Below are 18,682 nucleotides of genomic sequence, written 5' to 3' on the forward strand. Positions count from 1 at the left end.
AACATGTTTTTGCGGCTTTCATTGATCTTTCTGCTGCCTTTGACTCCATTAATAGAAAGAGATTATGGGGAAAGTTATGGAACTCTGATATTGATCGCAGACGATTAAAACTGATACAGGAACTATACACTAACACAGAAATGAGGGTCAGAGTTGGCAGAAATGGTTCTCTGACAGAAGCTTTTCTAACAAACATGGTGAATAAAACAGGGATGCTTGCTGGCCCAGACTCTTTTTAACATCTATATGAATAATTTAGTGACCTGTTTGGCTAAAATTGTTTCTTTTACACCAGTAATCAGGAACTGATGTATGCAGATGATCTAGTGCTCATCTTCCTCTCTTGGTTGGTCTTAGAAATCTTCTGAAGGCTTTCAGTACCTACTGCCAAGAGGAAGATCTGTCAATAAATTACTCCAAGACCACGGTTATGGTTTTTGGTAGATACTACAACATGTATAAATAATCTTTAAACCAACATGTCAAAGAACAAACCCATCTATTCAAATATCTGGGAATTGTTTTTAGTGAATCTCTTTCCTGGAAATGCCAAAGGGAAGCAGTGAAGTTGAAAGCTGAGAAAACAATAGGAACTTTGATTGAGGGGATTCTGGTTGCTTAGTCTATTACGTTTCCCAATCTTAGCATAGGAAAGTGGGGTAATAAATTGTAAGTTGAGAAGATGATGTTCTTCCCATTTCCGATGGACAGACATAATGCTTGAGACAATGCTTAATGAAGAGCCATGAATGGATCAGTGAAACAATGAGATAAGCAGAACATGACAGGGGCTGTAGGAATGGCTTCTTCATTGCGGATTTTAACTCAAGATAAATTAGAGATCCTCCCTTTCAAACAGAGATGGCTAATGGCTTCCATGTCCATTGAACCCACTCTTGGTTTTAGTCCAGTTTTTGAAGGCACTCTATAAACTTCTGATTCAGACCAGTGAAGTCCTATGTAGCTTAGGTCCAGAGTATCTGAAAGCCTATTATTTCTCCATATGAGCTTGCCTAAGTCTTATGATATTTGGGGCAGGTCTTTCTTTCCACCCTACTCTCACTCTCCCCCCCCCCCCCCATGCTTAGCTGGTGAGAACACTGGAAAAAGCCTGAGATAGTCTGGACCTAAGACCTCTCCTAGATTTCGGAACTCCTTCCCAAGGGAGGTTCAGTCTATCTGTCTGTATGCTTTTCCCAGAAGATCCTTCCTATTTAAACAAGTTTTCAGCCTTAATTGAACATGATAGGCAGTGATTCTCAACCTGAGGTCCCCAGATGTTTTGGCCTACAGCTCCCAGAAATCCCAGCCAGTTTACCAACTGTTGAGATTTCTGTGAGTTGAAGGCCAAAAACATCTGGGGACTCCAGGTTGAGAATCACTGGAATAGAGAGATATGCAATTAGGTGTGCTGTTTTCAATATGTATTTTAAGTATTTTGATTGTGTTGAGTGTTCTAATCTTAAAGTGTTCAAAGTAGTGTGTAATTGGATGTATGATTTAATCCTTTTTTAAATCTTTCTACTCCACGTTTTAATTTATATTGTAAGCTTTATGTCTTATTTGGGAGAAAGTGAGATATAAATCATATCAATAAATAAAATACATTTAATGTTCAGATAAAACTCAAGAGCAGATTCACTGCCTACAGACAATGGAAACCATCAGCTACCAATTGCTCTCAGGCCAGATTTCTCAAAACCTGTGAGTGGCAATTCTTGATCCTTCTGGAAGACTTTATAGCCACAGATTTTCTACAGCCTACATCACTTATGCTATGAATATTATGGCCCTTTACAGAACAAATATAAATCTCATTTCTGCAAGCTAGCCAGGAAGGACTAGGAATGAATAAGCTAAACAATGTTGGAATTCCAAGTCATATTAAGAGTGCATGCATGTTTGTTTAAATAATGAAAGGAGACTTGTTATTTTGATGTCGGCCACGAATGTTACATTTTGAGGTTGTTTTTTTAAATCCTCAAATAATTCTCAGATACTTAAAATGAAAAGGTAAGCATGTATTAAGCAAAAGGTCATTTTAGTTTAATGAAACAATGAAAGGTTCAGTTGTCTTATCTTCTCATAACCAGCATTCATGTCAAGCAAACATAAGCAAAGCAAATAACAGCTATGTTAATTTTCAGAATTTTTCTTTCACTGTGCACTCTTTTATATAATTTCTCAAAAATAAGTTCAGCAGAGGTCAATGAAGCTTACTTTTAGGTAACACTAACACTTTAAACATTTGTACTTTGCTTGACTACCCTCAAAATAGTTTAATTCAACTAGCATGTTAATATCTATGATTATAAAATAAATACAGAAGGTTGATGCTTCAAGTCCAAATCCAATTCGTAAGTAGCAAGCAAAAAGAATGGCAACAGACAAAGGATGAGTGTGTGTTCATTAATATGGATAAATGATGACACAATTCAATATTCTGTTCCATCAATGCCGTAAGTAACATTGTGTTTTTGCAGTGTTGTAACCCCTCCTCAAACCATGAGGACAAGCAGGTAAGAAATAAAATTACATTATTGTTATTATTATTTGATACACAACAAGACTAATAAACAGCAAACAAGATCACTATGCTGGCTGTTGTATTGGCTGTCATGTCAGACACTTCCCAAGTGTCTAGGACTATGTAATTGTATTGGCAAATAATGTGTGCAGATCCAAGTAGGGTGCCTTTTGCAGCTGACAGATGGTAATTTTGTCAGTGCCAATTGTTTTCAAGTGCTGGCCAAGGCCTTTAGGCACTGCACCCAGTGTGCCAATCACCACTGGGACCACCTTACTGGCTTGTGTCAGAGTCTTTACAGTTCGATCTTTAAATCCTCTAATTGCGTCAGCTTTTCCAGTTGCTTCTCGTCAATTCTGCTATCACCTGGGATTGTAACATCAACGATCCATAGTTTGTTTTTTAACACAATTGTGAGGTCAGGAATATTGTGCTCCAAAATCTGTCATTCTGAATTCGGAAGTCCCAGAGTAATTTTACGTGTTCATTTCCTGTAACCTTTTCAGGCTTGTGATCCCACCAGTTCTTTGTCACAGGCAGATGGCATTTGTGGCACAAGTTCCAATGGATCATTTGAGCAACAGTATTATGCCTCTGCTTGTAGTCTGTCTGCACGATCTTCTTGCAGCAGCTGAGTATGTGATCCATCGTTTTGTCTGCTTCCTTGCAGAATCTACACTTGGGATCTGTAATCGACTTTTAAATTCTAGCTTTGATGGCATTTGTTCTAATTGCTTGTTCTTGGGCTGCAAGAATCAGGCTTATTGTTGTTGTTGTTGTTGTTATTATTATTATTATTATTATTATTGTTGTTGACACAAAGTCATTGCACAGCAAATGAGATATATATGCTCGGTTTCGTATCACAAAATCACAAGTCGAACACTTCCCAAGTGTTTAGGACTGTGTGATGTATTTTCGGATGATGTGTGCAGATCCCAGTAAGGTGGCCTTTTGCAGTTGACAGATCGTAATTTTGTCAATGTGTATTGTTTCCAAATGCCGGCTGAGATCTTTTGGTATGGCACCCAGCATGCCGATGACCACCGGGACCACCTGTACTGGTTTATGCCAGTCTTTGCAGTTCGATCTTGAGGTCCTGGTAGTGGCTGAGTTTTTCCTGTTGTTTTTCATCAATCCGACTGCCACCTGAATGGTGACATCAATAATCCAAACCTTTTCTTTTCCACAACCGTGATGTCTGGTGTGTTGTGTTCCAAAACTTTGTCATTCTGGATTTGGAAGTCCTACAGTATTTTTGCTTGCTCATTTTCCAATACCTTTGCAGGTTTGTGATCCCACCAGTTCCTTACTGCTGGGAGGTGGTACTTGTGGCATAAATTCCAATGAATCATTTGGGCCACATAGTTATGCCTCTGTTTGTAGTCTGTGCAATTTTCTTACAGCAGCTGAAATTACTACTACTACTACTACTATTATTATTATTATTATTATTATTATTATTATTATTATTAGCTCCCAAACTGTGCTGATGCCTCACCAAGCTACAAATCCTAGAATTCCTTACTATTGAGCCATTGGTTGAAGTAGTGTCGAATACAATTAATTTTACAAAGTGGATGCATCCTCTGTAAGTTTTCTGGGTCATTGGAAATTTTAATCTGACTCTCCCTAACACCAATTTCAACTCACTAATCCAAAGATGGGCAACATATGGCTCTCCAAGTGCTGTTGGACTACAATTCCCATCAGCTGCAACTAATATACTAATAATGACAGATGAAGGCAATTCCAAATGCTTCCCATTCTCTAATCACTCCACTAACTGTTAGACCTAACCAGCATCTCAATTAACAATAAAATCCATCTGGCTATTTATACTTTTTGAAACATACAGCTCAAGCAAAAGCGATATCTTCAAGGAATATATATATATATATATATATATATATATATATATATATATATATATGTCAGCATCTTAATTCCTGCTTTAAATAACCCCCAGAAAAGTCCATCTTCCAGGACACACATACTCTAGCTTGACAGAGTCAGACTAAAATAATCACAGCACTCAACGATGCCATTAAGTTTTCTGAGTCACAAGGGATTAGTAGGCTGGACTTGAAGCAGATGCTGGAAAGGCACTTGGTCAAGGAGTTCAGCGCATATTTCAGACTGGGCCGCAGCTGTGAGGGATTGCTGCCACTAACGGTGGAATCAAGCTCAGGAGAAACTCCGGGCACAGTTCCGGCATCCGAAATAAATTAAAGTAAACAGTGTTGCTCTCTCTCTCTCTCTCATCCACCCTGTTAGCAGCCTCTCAGCCAAGCTGGAGACCACACACACCCGGACCACACAGCACCAGTTGAACTCACTCGCACGCAACCTCAAGAGGGGCTGTCACTCAGCTGAGTTCCTGGGATGAAGAGGAGGGGGCCGGGTGGGAAAGTGTGTGTGTATTTAAGAAAGCTGTTTGTCGCCTTCGTCTCCTATCTTTTCCAGTGCTATGGGATTTGGATTTGGAGGAATTTGGGGATCCATGATCAACTTGGGGGAAAGGATAGGCCAACAATGCTCATGGTTTTTTTGTCACCCTGACTTGCCCATCTCCCACATTATCAATTGAAAAACTAACCAGGGCTTTCATTTTATGAAAGTTCACCATGAGATATGAGATTTTAGAGCATGTGTGTCAAATTCAAGGCCCACAGGCCAAATCCAGCCCACCTTTTAATTTTGTGTGGCCCATAAGGTGCTGGACTACAACTTCTATATTCATCTTCATTAGACATCATGGTGGCTTAGGGGATAAAGGCCTTGTGACTTGAAGGTTGGGTTGCTGACCTGAAAGCTGCCAGGTTCGAATCCCACCCGGGGAAAGTGCGGATGAGCTCCCCCTATCAGCTCCAGCTCCATGCAGGGACACGAGAGAAGCCTCCCACAAGGATGGTAAAAACATCAAAAACATCCGGGCGTCCCCTAGGCAACGTCCTTGCAGATGGCCAATTCTCTCACTCCAGAAGTAACTCTGGTTGCTCCTGACAAGAAAAAAAAATTAGACATCATGATTAGAGCTGATAGGAGTTGTGATAAAGTAACATCTGGGATGCTACAATTCGTTCTGTTTTGTCAGGATAGTGGAGTTTGAATTTATATACAAGACTTGTGGATATGGAGTCCCTAGTGGCGCAGTGGGTTAAACCGCTGAGCTGCCAAACTTGCTGACCGAAAGGTTGGCAGTTCAAATCCCGGGAGTGGAGTAAGCTCCAGCTGTCAGCTCCAGCTTCTGCCAACCTAGCAGTTTAAAAACATGCAAATGTGAGTACATCAATAGGTACTGCTCTGGTGGGAAGGTAACGGCATTCCATGCAGTCATGCCGGCCACATGACCTTGGAGGTGTCTACGGACAACGTCGGCTCTTTGGCTTAGAAATTGAGATGAGCACCAACCCTCAGAGTCGGACACGACTAGACTTAATGTTAGGGGGAAACCTTTACCTTAGTGGATATGCCTGACTGTAAAATGTCCTTTAAGCTTTCCCCAGCTTCAGAGCCACAAGTGCTAAGCAGTTGCAATTCCCATTATCCCCGCTCTGCATGGCAAATAATCAAATGCAATGGGAGTTATCATTCAGTAACATCTGGGGACCCAAACTAGGTAAAAACTAAAGAGCATTGAACACTACATTAAAAACATTATAGTCGACCCTCTGTATCCATGGATTCTCTGTCCATAGATTCACAGCCCCTTTAAAGGCAACCATAAGGTTGATGTGGCCCTCGAAGAAAATGAGTTTGACGTCCCTACTTTGGAGTATGGAAACAGTATTGTTTGAAACTTGAATTCCCACCAGGATCACTCAGCAAACTTCACTGTTAGTTGTGTTGGCTGGGGGATTATGGGAGCTGTACTCCAAAGTCTAAAATGCCTTGTTAGTCTCAACTTTAGTGGACAATTGACTCTGTGGGACTTATATAAGTGTTGACTTACTAATTTCCCATTGATTTAATGAGTCTGTTCTAGTTGAGGCTAGGGCTTGGATATAGTCTCCCTGTAACCTTTTAAAGCTCTGCGACAATTTATAATACCATTTTTAATTCACATTGATTGTATAGCTTGAGGATTCTTTATCCAGAATTCCAAAATCCAAAATTGTCCACATGGCTGGCCAATAATGACACTTTGATTTTCTGATGGTGCAATGTACAAAAACTTCATTTCATATGCAACATTATTAATAATATTGAGTAATATTGCCTTCAGGCTATGCATATCAGATGTATATGAAACATAAATGAATTTCATGTTTCATCTCCAAGATATCTCAAAATGTATATACAGTAGAGTCTCACTTATCCAAGACTCGCTTAAGCAAGGTTCTGGATTATCCAATGCAATTTTGTTTTAATATATCATAATATTTTGGTGCTAAATTTGTAAATACAGTAATTACAACATAACATTACTGCGTATTGAACTACTTTTTCTGTCAAATTTGTTGTATAACATGAAGTTTTGGTGCTTAATTTGTAAAATCATAACCTAATTTGATGTTTAATAGGCTTTTCCTTAATCCCTCCTTATTATCCAAGATATTCGCTTATCCAAAGTTCTGCTGGCCCGTTTAGCTTGGATAAGTGAGACTCTACTATATATGCAAATCCAGGTATTTCGAAATCCAATAAATAATATTCAAAATCCAAAATGCTTCTTATTCCAAGCATTTTGAATAATGATACTCAACCTGTATTACCACAGATATTCCAAAAATAGCCAACTGAGACACTGGAGCATATGGATGACTTATGGATGTCTCTCAGTCACAGAGTAACTATCAGTCAAAGATGGCTTGGTGGAAAAGTAACAACAACAACACATAATGTCAAAAAGACGGCGCTAAGAATTAGAAGTTTCCAACCAAAATTTACTTCTAAGAAACTTTTGTCAAGTGATTATATGCAGTGACTACCTAAGACATTTTGCTACATGAAGCAGAATAGAAAATAATCCCGAGGAGCAAATACCCTCAGCATCTTTTTCTATTCCTGGCAGTAAAAGCACAACAATTATCAAGTAAAAAACTAACTATCTGTGTACTTTGATAACATAGAGAATCCATTGATTAGTGCAGGTTCCCTTCTCAACCTAATGGTAGGGCTAACTCTGCCCATTGACTTTATAGAACAGTAAAAATTACTAAATGAATATAAGGAAAGTGCTTTGAATGTTCTACAGTCCTCCACTATGTCGGGCATAAAATTAAGCATTGGTTAAGGCTCAGATCAGTGTGCTTATTAGAGAAGGAAAACACCAGTGAAACACGATGTGTGGGGAGAGTGAGATACCTAACTAATAAACCTATAAAGGATAGAATGGGTATTTATTTGAGTATGTGCCTTCCATATACTTGTTGACAACTGCATTAATTTCATAGGTTTTTTTCAGGCAAGAAATACTCAGAAGTGGTTTGCCAGTGCCAGTTATTTCTGCTGAAATAACACCTACAGCACATTACGGTTCTTTGTAGCACCCCATTCAAGCACTAACAAAACTTGACCCTGGTTTGCTCCCATGATCAGACAAGATACCCTGCTTCCATAGTATTTAAGCTTCCTAGAACACGAATTCACCCCCTCGAAATCACATAAATGTTAGAGTAATCCCATAGCTACAGTGAAGAGCACTTACACAAGAGGGCAAACTTTTAAATGTCGATGTTCTCATTTAGTCTCATATTGCAGCTCTTTGCCTCCCTGCAAGACAAGATGAAAAACAAAGATTTACTGTATAACAAGCTGGTCCTGCCAAGCTAGCAGTTCGAAAACATGCAAATGTGAATAGATCAATAGGTACCGCTCCGGCAGGAAGGTAACGGCACTTCATGCAGTCATGCCAGCCACATGACCTTGGAGGTGTTTATGGACAACGCCGGCTCTTCGACTTAGAAATAGAGATGAGCACCAACCCCCAGAGTCGGTCACGACTGGACTTAACGTCAGGGAAAAACCTTTACCTTTTAAGGGTGGAGATCATGCTGTTTTCTAGATGTTGTGGACTGTAACTCCCAAAAGCCTTAAGCCAGAGTAAGCCAATGGTGAGGTATGCTGGGAATTGTAGCTCAACAACCTCTGGAGGGCTGCATGATTCCCAGTGTGTATAATATGATAGAAGCAGAACCTAAATAACCTAAAGGCACCAGGTTGTGTCTGATCTTGGAAGCTAAACATGGTCATCTTGGTTAGTACTTGGATGAGAGACTGCTAATGAATACCAGGTGCTCTAGCCTATATGTCAGTGGTTCTCAACCTGGGGTCCCAAGATGTTTTTGGCTTTTAGCTCCCATAAATCCTAACAGCTGGTAAACTGGCTGGGATTTCTGGGAGTTGTAGGCTATAACACACCGCTGACACCAATTATAACACACCATGCCACACATACACACAACACGGAACACGGAGAGGGGTACGTGATAGAGAGATATGACCCTGTTGCTCTTTAAAACGTTCTTTTTAAAATTAAAGCTGCCACCAACCTAAGAATTTTGGTTTTAAAATTATTTGAGGTAACATCTCCCACTTCTGCCAACACTGCTGTTACCCCTGGCTCCCAAACAACTGTTTATTGAGAGGCTTTTCTGTAGTACCAGGATGTTAAAAGGTTGGAACTATCACACAGGCTTGATGATGGAATGAGGCACTGTAGAGACGTTTTGAAAGTTAAATAGAACAAGATTTATTTCCTTTAAAACAGACAACTAACTACTTCTGAGCGGTACAAAAAGCGTGACTTGTTACAAAAGTTCTTCAGCTTGACTTGGATGTTTGTTCAGTTCACTACACTTAGTTACAGACAGACTTAACCAGACCAATCTAACTATTGGTTAACAGAACCCTCGCTCTATTTCTAAGAATAGTAACGAGTTTGACTATCCTAACTAGATAGTCCCCTGGGTTATTAACTAACTCTATCCTAGAGCCCCAGTGGCGAAGTGCGTTAAAGCACTGAGCTGGAGACCGAAAGGTCCCAGGTTCAAACCCTGGGAGCGGCGGGAGCGGCCGCTGTTAGCTCCAGCTTCTGCCAACCTAGCAGTTCAAAAACATGCCAATGTGAGTAGATCAATAGGTACCACTCCGGCACGAAGGTAACGGCGCTCCATGCAGTCATGCCAGCCACATGACCTTGGAGGTGTTTACGAACAACACCGGCTCTTCAGCTTAGAAATGAAGATGAGCACCAACCCCCAGAGTCAGACATGACTGGACTTATTTATTTATTTATTTACAGCATTTATATTCCGCCCTTCTCATCCCGAAGGGGACTCAGGGCGGATCACATTACACATATAGGCAAACATTCAATGCCTTTCAACATAGAACAAACAAGCATAGGCTCCGAGCAGCCTCGAACTCATGACCTCCTGGTCAGAGTGATTCATTGCAGTTAATTGCAGCTGGCTTGCTCTCCTGCCTGCGCCACAGCCCGGGCCCTTAACGTCAGGGGAAACCTTTACCTTTTATCCTAGAGTTCTTCCTGTTAACTAGCCCAGCCTAGAGAGTCAATCCCTTGTGCCAATTCCCACAAGGAATCAAACTGCTGTCTGACCTTTTTTCTGTCAGCTCCCAGCAATCAACTCTCTAACCTACACTTCCAAACTCCCTCACTCTCCCAACAACTCTCAACTCCAACTCACTCAAACTGAAGCTCCCTTCCTTTTCTTCCCTCCTTTCTCAGACTTGGCTCCTCCCAACTTCCTCTGGCCAATCCTAGGAGTCTCCCAAAACTCCTCCCCTTTCAACCAGCCTCACTTAAGATGGCTGCCTCGCTGGCATTCTTTCCCAAAATGGAGGCCTCCCCTACTGTTATCCAGGCTCCCTTTCTGGCCTAACAGGTAAGGTTCGCCTGTTTATCTGGGGACCCCAGGTTGAGAACCACTGCTATATGTCATAGCGAGAACCTGGCAAACCCACCTCTGACTGTTCTTTACTTAAGGAAATCCTATGAAATTTATTGAGTTGCCATAAGTTAAAGGCACACATAGTATGAAAGAGCACATTTGAGACCGACACTAGAGGGGATCAAGTAAACACAAATACAGTAGAGTCTCACTTATCCAAGCTAAACGGGCCGGTAGAAGCTTGGATAAGCAAATATCTTGGATAATAAGGAGGGATTAAGGAAAAGCCTATTAAACATCAAATTAGGTTATGATTTTACAAATTAAGCACCAAAACTTCATGTTATACAACAAATTTGACAGAAAAAGTAGTTCAATACACAGTAATGTTATGTTGTAATTACTGTATTTACGAATTTAGCACCAAAATATCACGATATATTGAAAACATTGACTACTAAACTGGCTTGGATTATCCAGAGGCTTGGATAAGTGAGGCTTGGATTAGTGAGACTCTACTGTACAAACGTTCCGAAAAAGGTACTTCCACCTTAACAGGATCAGCACCACCTCCATATGGTGCATATGTGAGAAAGGACTATGCTTATGCATATACTCAGCATCTACCATAATTGCCTTCCATTTATTTATTAATATTACATTTTCCACCAAATATGCACTTAGTGTGGCAAAGAAAAAAAATAGATAAAACAATTGATGAAACACACAACATTAAAGTCTTAAAGGTAACAAAATAAGAATGAAAAACATAGCTACCCTGTTTCCCTGAAAATAAGACATCCCCTGAAAATAAGACCTAGTAGAGGTTTTGCTGAATTGCTAAATATAAGGCCTCCCCCAAAAGTAAGGCCTAGCAAAGTTTTTGTTTGGAAGCATGCCTGCCGAACACAACACCAGAACATGCAGGATTGGCAAATGTACATACCATAGATTGTTGTACATGGAAATAATAGTAGTGACAAGAAAATTCTTGATAGGATTCACAGTTTGTCTGGTTATGTTGGTTTGTGATGACAACTATTGTACAGTATATAATAAATGTTCATTATTTTGTTCAACAATAAATGTGAATTCTTCACAGAGAAATAAGACATCCCCTGAAAATAAGACCTAGCGCATCATTGGGAGCAAAAAGTAATATAAGACACTGTCTTATTTTCGGGGAAATACGGTAGCTCCCAAACAGCCATTGTTGACTCACACACCAGCTTACATGCCAAATTATTGAGGAAGGTCTGAATAAAATGGTTACTGGTTGTCAATGGAAGGGCAACAGAGGAGGCACAAACCTTTCTTGAGTTCCAGAGTCTTGAAGCAGGTACTAAAAGAGTAATTTCTTGCTTACTATCACATGTGTGCCTATGGTGGTGATAGTTGGGGAGGCACTAGAACTCTCAGGCAGTGATGGCTAATATCCCAGGATTTCATAACAATAAGATGAAACAATGGCAGTTAAAGTGGAATCATAGTGCTATACAACTAGTCCCCTAATTATAATCATACAACTTACAAACAACTCATACTACCTCATCACATGCAGGGAGAGAAACATCTTTGCCCCACTTCTCTCCTCTGCCGGCACAGAGTCCCCCGGAGCCCATCACATGATGCAGGGATACTTCTGGTGGGACTCTGTGGGGCCACAGTGCTGCCAGAGGAGCCGAAGAGAAAGTGGGGAATAGTGGGGAAACATAGGAAGGAATGCCACGGACCCTGATGGTAGGAAACACAGTGAAATCATTCCCTATGCTGCCCCATGATTTCCCCCGCTGTCTCTCGCTTTACAAAGAGCCATCTGATAGGGTCCCTAGTTAAAAATGGGGGGTGAAACAACAGGAAGTGAGAGAAATCTATCCCCCGGAAAGGAAATTCACTCCTGAAAGAGTTATCATAGGGAAAAGGCATCTCAACTGAGGTTTTCTCACCAATCCTTGTTTCCCAACAAGCCAATTTTTTAAAAATCCAATTACCACAGGGTCAGAAAGTGAAATGAAATTTTCTGAACAGGGGCACAGGCAACAATATAATTATCACAGGGACATTAGCCCTTCCCTATGCTATCTATCTATCATCTATCTATCTATCTATCTATCTATCTATCTATCTATCTATCTATCTATCTATCATCTATCTATGGTTGATGTTAGACTTATTTAAAAAACCCTGTTCCAACTTACATACAAATTCAGCTTCAGAACAAACCCCACAGAAGCTATCTTGTTCATAACTTGGGGGCTGTGTGTAATTGCATAATGTGGCAGGACCATAAGAGGTGACGTACAGAGTTCTTAAAATTCATATAGGTTCTTATGGAAGAATATAATCTTTTAACTTTTCTGATACCCAGTCATACACATGAATAAGAAAAAGTAGCCTTGGCATTCTCGCAACTGTAGTTCTCAAATGTAACTTCTCCAGGCTATGCTGTATTGGTGTGTAGACTGAACCCCATCAAATGTTCTCACAGCAAGAACAACAACAACAACACAACAACAACAACTTTATTCTTATATCCCGTCTCCATCTCCCTGAAGGCAGTCAAGGCGGCTTACATGGGGACTGGGCCCAGAATAAATAGAGAATTCAAAATAAAAAATTAAAAAACATAACAAAAAACAATATACCATATATACTCGGGTATAAGCTGATCCGAATATAAGCCGAGGCACCTAATTTTACCACAAAAAAATCTGGGAAAACATTGACTCCAGTATAAGTCGAGGGTGGTAAATTTCAGAAATAAAAATAGATAGCAATAAAATTACATTAACTGAGGCATCAGTAGGTTAAATGTTTTTGAATATTTACATAAAGCTCAAATTTAAGATAAGACTGTCCAAGTCTGATCAAATCATTATTCTCATCTTCTTCAATGTAAATGTGTCTATGTATCCTTTTAATAATAATAGAGTAAAATAATACATGTAATAATAATAATAATAATAATAATAATAATAATAATAAATACAGGAAAATAATACATGTAATAATAAATAGAGTAAAATAATAAATGCAATAATAATAATTATAATAAGATCAGAGTGAAATAATAAATGTATTATTAATAATAATAAAAATAGAGCAAAATAAATGTAATAGTAGCAGCAATAATAGAGAAAAATAATCAATGTAATAATACCAATAATAATAGAGAAAAATAATAAATGTACCATATATTCTCGAGTATAAGCTGACCCAAATATAAGCCAACCAGGATCCTCACCCGAGTATAAGCCGAGGGGGGCTTTTTCAGTCTTAAAAAAGGGGGTGAAAAACTAGGCTTATACTCGAGTATAAACAGTATATGTGTGTGTGTGTGTGTGTGTGTGTGTGTGTGTGTGTGTATATATATATATATATATATATATATATGGTTGATGTTAGACTTATTAAAAAAAAAACCCTGTTCCAACTTACATACAAATTCAGCTTCAGAACAAACCTATATAAGCTATCTTGTTCATAACTTGGGGGCTGTGTGTAATTGCATAATGTTGCAGGACCATAAGAGGTGACCTACAGAGTTCTTAAAATTCATGTAGGTTCTTATGGAAGAATATAATCTTTTAACTTTTCTGATACCCAGTCATACACATGAATAAGAAAAAAGTAGCCTTGGCATTCTCACAACTGTAGTTCTCAAATGTAACTTCTCCAGGCTATGCTGTATTGGGGTGTAGACTGAACCCCATCAAATGTGCCTACAGCAGGAACAACAACAACAACAACAACAACAACAACTTTATTCTTATACCGTCTCCATCTCCCTGAAGGCACTCGACGCGACTCAGAATAAATAGAGAATTCAAAGTGAAAAATTAAAACAAATAACAAAAAACAATATAATTAAAAAACCCAGAAAATAAAAGCATAATAAAATACATTAGTCAACATGATACCTGTTCCAACTTACGTACAAATTCAGCTTCAGAACAAACCTACAGAGGCTATCTTGTTCATAACTTGGGAAGATGTGGTTGCCAAAAATGTCACATGGCATGTTGACCATGTGATTCTCTTCATGTATTACTAGCCCTCAGCTTTTCATTTTATAGTATCATAATGTGAAATACTATATGAAGGGCATGTATGAAGGGAACTGTAAAGCAGTGTCAATCATGTTTCCCTGTCAGTAGTGACTCAGGTTGCTCCTGACACGAAAAAAAAGTGGCTGATGACTCCACATTGGGGTTCAGTCTGAATTTTAAAGGACCTCTTTATGGAACTGACCTTATTTTGGGAATAGGTTATTTTAGACTAAAACCCAGAGGTAGTTACTACCAACTGATATGGAAGCCACCAACTGCTCCGCGTGTAAACAAAATTTCCAGAGCAAGAGTTGAAGACTGTGTTTATATTACACATCTATCAGGCATGCTGTTTCTTGTAACAATGGTAATGGTTGTAAATGTGGAACTGTGACTTTTTATGAAGTTTTTTTACTGTCATTTTGATGCTGTTTTGTTGATATTGCTAGAGACAGCATACTAAAGCAGCACTATCTTATGTAACCTGAGCCAATGAATGTATAAAGAGTTGGAAAGAAAATAGGATAGCAGTCTTAACAAGCACTTTTCTATGCCTATAGTTTAAGGTATTTGCTTTTGCTCACACACCAACATTTGCCCACTTCGAATATTTTGATTACAAGCTAAATGGGGATGATGAAAGCAAATGATTCTTTAGCGATATAAAACCATTTGCTGGCGATATTGTTTATATGTTTAAAGAAAACCATTTGTTTTTATTGTGATTAAAATCAGTTTCAGTTGCGTTTCTGTAAATCAACCCATCCTGTTACATACAAAAGGAAAGATCATATTAAATGCAATATTAAAGACATATCCCAATGAAAATATACATGACCTTTAGTAGAGCTTAGAAAGCAGGATGGTCATAGATAGGAACAGAAAAATAGGCTTATCAAACCATGGGAAACCAGGGAGCTGTTTCTTGAAAGCTCAAAGTGACAAGGCAATTCTGAACAAATGCAGAATCCGTTGGGTGGTTTTCTCATACTGAAATTTTTTGGGCTATGCTATGCTTTTTAATAAAGAATGGATAAGTATGGTACGCCTAGCTTCATGTCACAAGCTCCCGGAGATCTGCAGTCCCAAAATTAGACTGTCATCAACAGAGTCACTGTTTTTAATAATAGGATTTTCTGAATACTGGATTTTATGTAGAGATTTCAGAAAGTTCTTTATATAAAAAACAGAGAGAGTGGGGAGGGGAGAGAGAGAGAGAGAGAGAGATTTTGTTTATTGCAAAGTCCTGTCTAGCCATGGCTTTTCTGATTAAAACCATGTCACCATTGCCCTTTCTATAAACACAGACTGGCATGTAGTAGAAGGAACACTCGTGATGATGATGATGATGATGATGATGATGATGATGATGATGATGATGATGATGATGATATACTTTTACACCCTCTAATCTGGTAAGGATGGTCATTCATCCTGGGGAACTGGATATGGATGCTTAGTGATGAGAAGTAGGATTTTCAAATGCTAGGGACTAACTCTGCATATGAGGACTGAGGCCATGACCCTACTCCCTTGGATTTTTAAATAGATGCTGCTGGATCCTACTGCTACAGGCTGTTTCAAAGAAGTTGCTGCAAACACTTTAGAAGTGGTCATTTCTTGGCCATTTCTACCCTTCTCATCTCACAGTCTTTCGGAAATACTGCTGGTACCAGGTAAGAGCGGTTAAAGTAAGGAAATACTGAACTGCCTCAGATAAATGGGACTTTAATACATAAAACTATTATCCTGTGGCATTTCTGTCATCAGGAATAACAGCAATTTACTTTTTTCGTGTCAGGATCAACCTGAGTTCCTTCTGGTGTGAGAGAACTGGCCGTCTGCAAGGACGTTGCCCAGGGGATGCCCGGTTGTTTTGATGTTTTTACCATCCTTGTGGGAGGCTTCTCTCAGGTCCCCGCATGGAGCTGGAGCTGATAGAGGGAGCTCATCCGCGCTCTCCCTGGGTGGGATTCGAACCTGGCAGCCTTCAGGTCAGTAACCCAACCTTCAAGTTACAAGGCTTTAATCCTCTAGGTCACCGGAGGCTCCTAGCAATTTACTAGTATGGTGACTCTCACTATTGCACTACTCCAAGCATTGTGCTGCTGTGACACTTCGCCAGTCTGTGGTCTTGTGCCATACTTTCAGGTAGTAGTTCTGCTGCTTTGGAGGGTTTTCTTATTATTACTAATTTAGTAGAGTTACTTTATTTTATTTAGGCAATCCCTCATTGTCTGAGTATGGCCTTCCAGGTATAGTGTTTTGGCAGTGGATACATAGGTTACTGTGGAGCCCTATTCTTGACCCGCATGTTCTTCCACAATGAGGACATCGGTTTCCAGATGGAAGGCAATCCTGCTCAGGGTTGGCTTGACGTGCCATCCTCTTGACACATTTCTCCCTTTCACCTTCCATTTGTGCCTCTTCAAATTCAACAGCACTGCTGGTCACAGCTGCCCTCCAGCTAGAGCGCTCAAGGGCCAGGGCTTCCCAGTTCTCGGTGTCTATGCCATAGTTTTTAAGGATGGTTTTAAGCCCATCTTTAAATCTCTTTTCCTGTCCACCAACATTCTATTTTCCATTCTTGAGTTGGGAGAATAATAACTGCTTTGGAATATGGTAATTGCGTATTCGGTCCAGTGGAGTTAGTGGTGTAGGAGCATCGCTTCAGTGCTAGTGGTCTTTGCTTCTTCCAGTACGCTTATATTTGTCCGCCTGACTTTCTAAGAGATTTGCAGGATTTTTCAGAGGTAATGCTGAATGAATTATTCCAGAAGTTGAGTGTGACATCTGTAGACAGTCCACGTTTTGTAGGTGTATAACAGGATTGGGAGAACAATAGCTTTACAAACAAGCACCTTGGTATCCCTATGGATGTCCTGATCCTCAAATGCTCTCTGCTTCATTCAGAGAAATGTTGCACTCACAGAGCTCAGGCTGTGTTGTATTGATTTACTAGAAGTGCAGCAAAGTTTAGATTAAAAAATCAAAACCATCAATTACAAAGAAACATAATTGGGGGGACTGGGAGAGCAGCACAACCATGCTGCGTGATGTCTCTTCTATGCCAGCATGCTCTGGATTGTCCACAAGATAAGTTGCAGAACTGTGGCATGACTGGGAATTATTGATATATTTTGGCTGTCTATAGCAGGGGATGGCTTGTCACTGGGAGGTGGCAGACCAGTAACAGATTGTGTGGTAGGAACCACCAGCAAAGGTGATGGCCCTGCTTCAATGTTACTTTGCCACCTTCGTGCGATAAAGTCCAGAGTCACTACATATAATACAACAGAATTGTTGCTTTGTGATTTCCTATTTTGAATTTCCTTACTGAAATGGTTGCAGCCACATGATAATTATATTCTAAGGCACATGTGGACTATACTGTTGTGTAGTTCACATGTGCACTCCATCCCTGAAAATTTCAAAACTAAACATCATCCCTTTCCCCTTTCTGCTTTTTTAATTCTATCTCATTTTGCTTTTCCCAATTCCTGTCTGCATTCCTTTTTCTTTCCCAGTTTTTATCTCCTTTCTCACCTTTTCTTTCTCCCAGTTCTCCTGCCTATATGTTGTCGAATGCTTTCATGACCAGAATCAAAGGGTTGTTGTGTGTTTTCTGGGCTGTATGGCCATGTTCCAGAAGTATTCTTTCCTGATGTTTCGCCCACATCTATGGCAGGCATCCAATGTTATAACCCGCCACGAGCCATGAGGAGAGTCGGGTAAGAAATAAATGATCAAACCTGAACTCTCCTTGGAAGCCAGGATGGCTAAATGGTCATACTTTAGCTATGTCATGAGAAAACATGATTCAGTAGAAAAGTTGATAATACTTGGCAAAATAGAAGTCATTAGGAAAAGAAGAAAACTTCATTTCAGATGGATGGACTCAATCTAGGAAACCATCGCACTAACCCTCTCATCAGATGGGGTGATTTTAGTGTCCTAGGACACTTTCACCCCACCTTGGGGACTGAGGCCGACACTGGACATCAGTCCCCATCAGTCCACACAGCATAGGCCACAACCCCCAACCAGGGTGAAAGCGTTGCCAGAGGCCTTACTCTCAACATAGGAAGCTTCCCATGTTGTGCTGGCTCCAATGGAGCCAATCCGGGGCCTCCCCACAATGGTGATCCTTTCCCCATATGGTGGGGAAAGCACCGCCAAGAGGGAGCTGCGAGTGGGCAACAGATTCACCCCGCTGTTCCCTCTTTCCTTCCCAAAAGCCTGGCAAA

The 18,682-nt window shown here is 40.0% G+C and overlaps 1 long non-coding RNA gene across 1 annotated transcript in view; it reads left to right on the forward strand.

Annotated features, from left to right (window-relative positions):
• Nucleotides 1-18,682, forward strand: part of LOC134298219 (uncharacterized) — a 30,010-nt gene that overhangs the window by 5,782 nt on the left and 5,546 nt on the right. The window contains exon 3 of the long non-coding RNA XR_010005173.1: nt 15,985-16,111. This is a non-coding gene — a long non-coding RNA (uncharacterized LOC134298219). The remainder of the gene's footprint in view (nt 1-15,984; nt 16,112-18,682) is intronic.

This window comes from Anolis carolinensis, chromosome 4 (genome assembly GCF_035594765.1).
Source record: "Anolis carolinensis isolate JA03-04 chromosome 4, rAnoCar3.1.pri, whole genome shotgun sequence".
Lineage (NCBI taxonomy): Eukaryota > Metazoa > Chordata > Lepidosauria > Squamata > Dactyloidae > Anolis > Anolis carolinensis.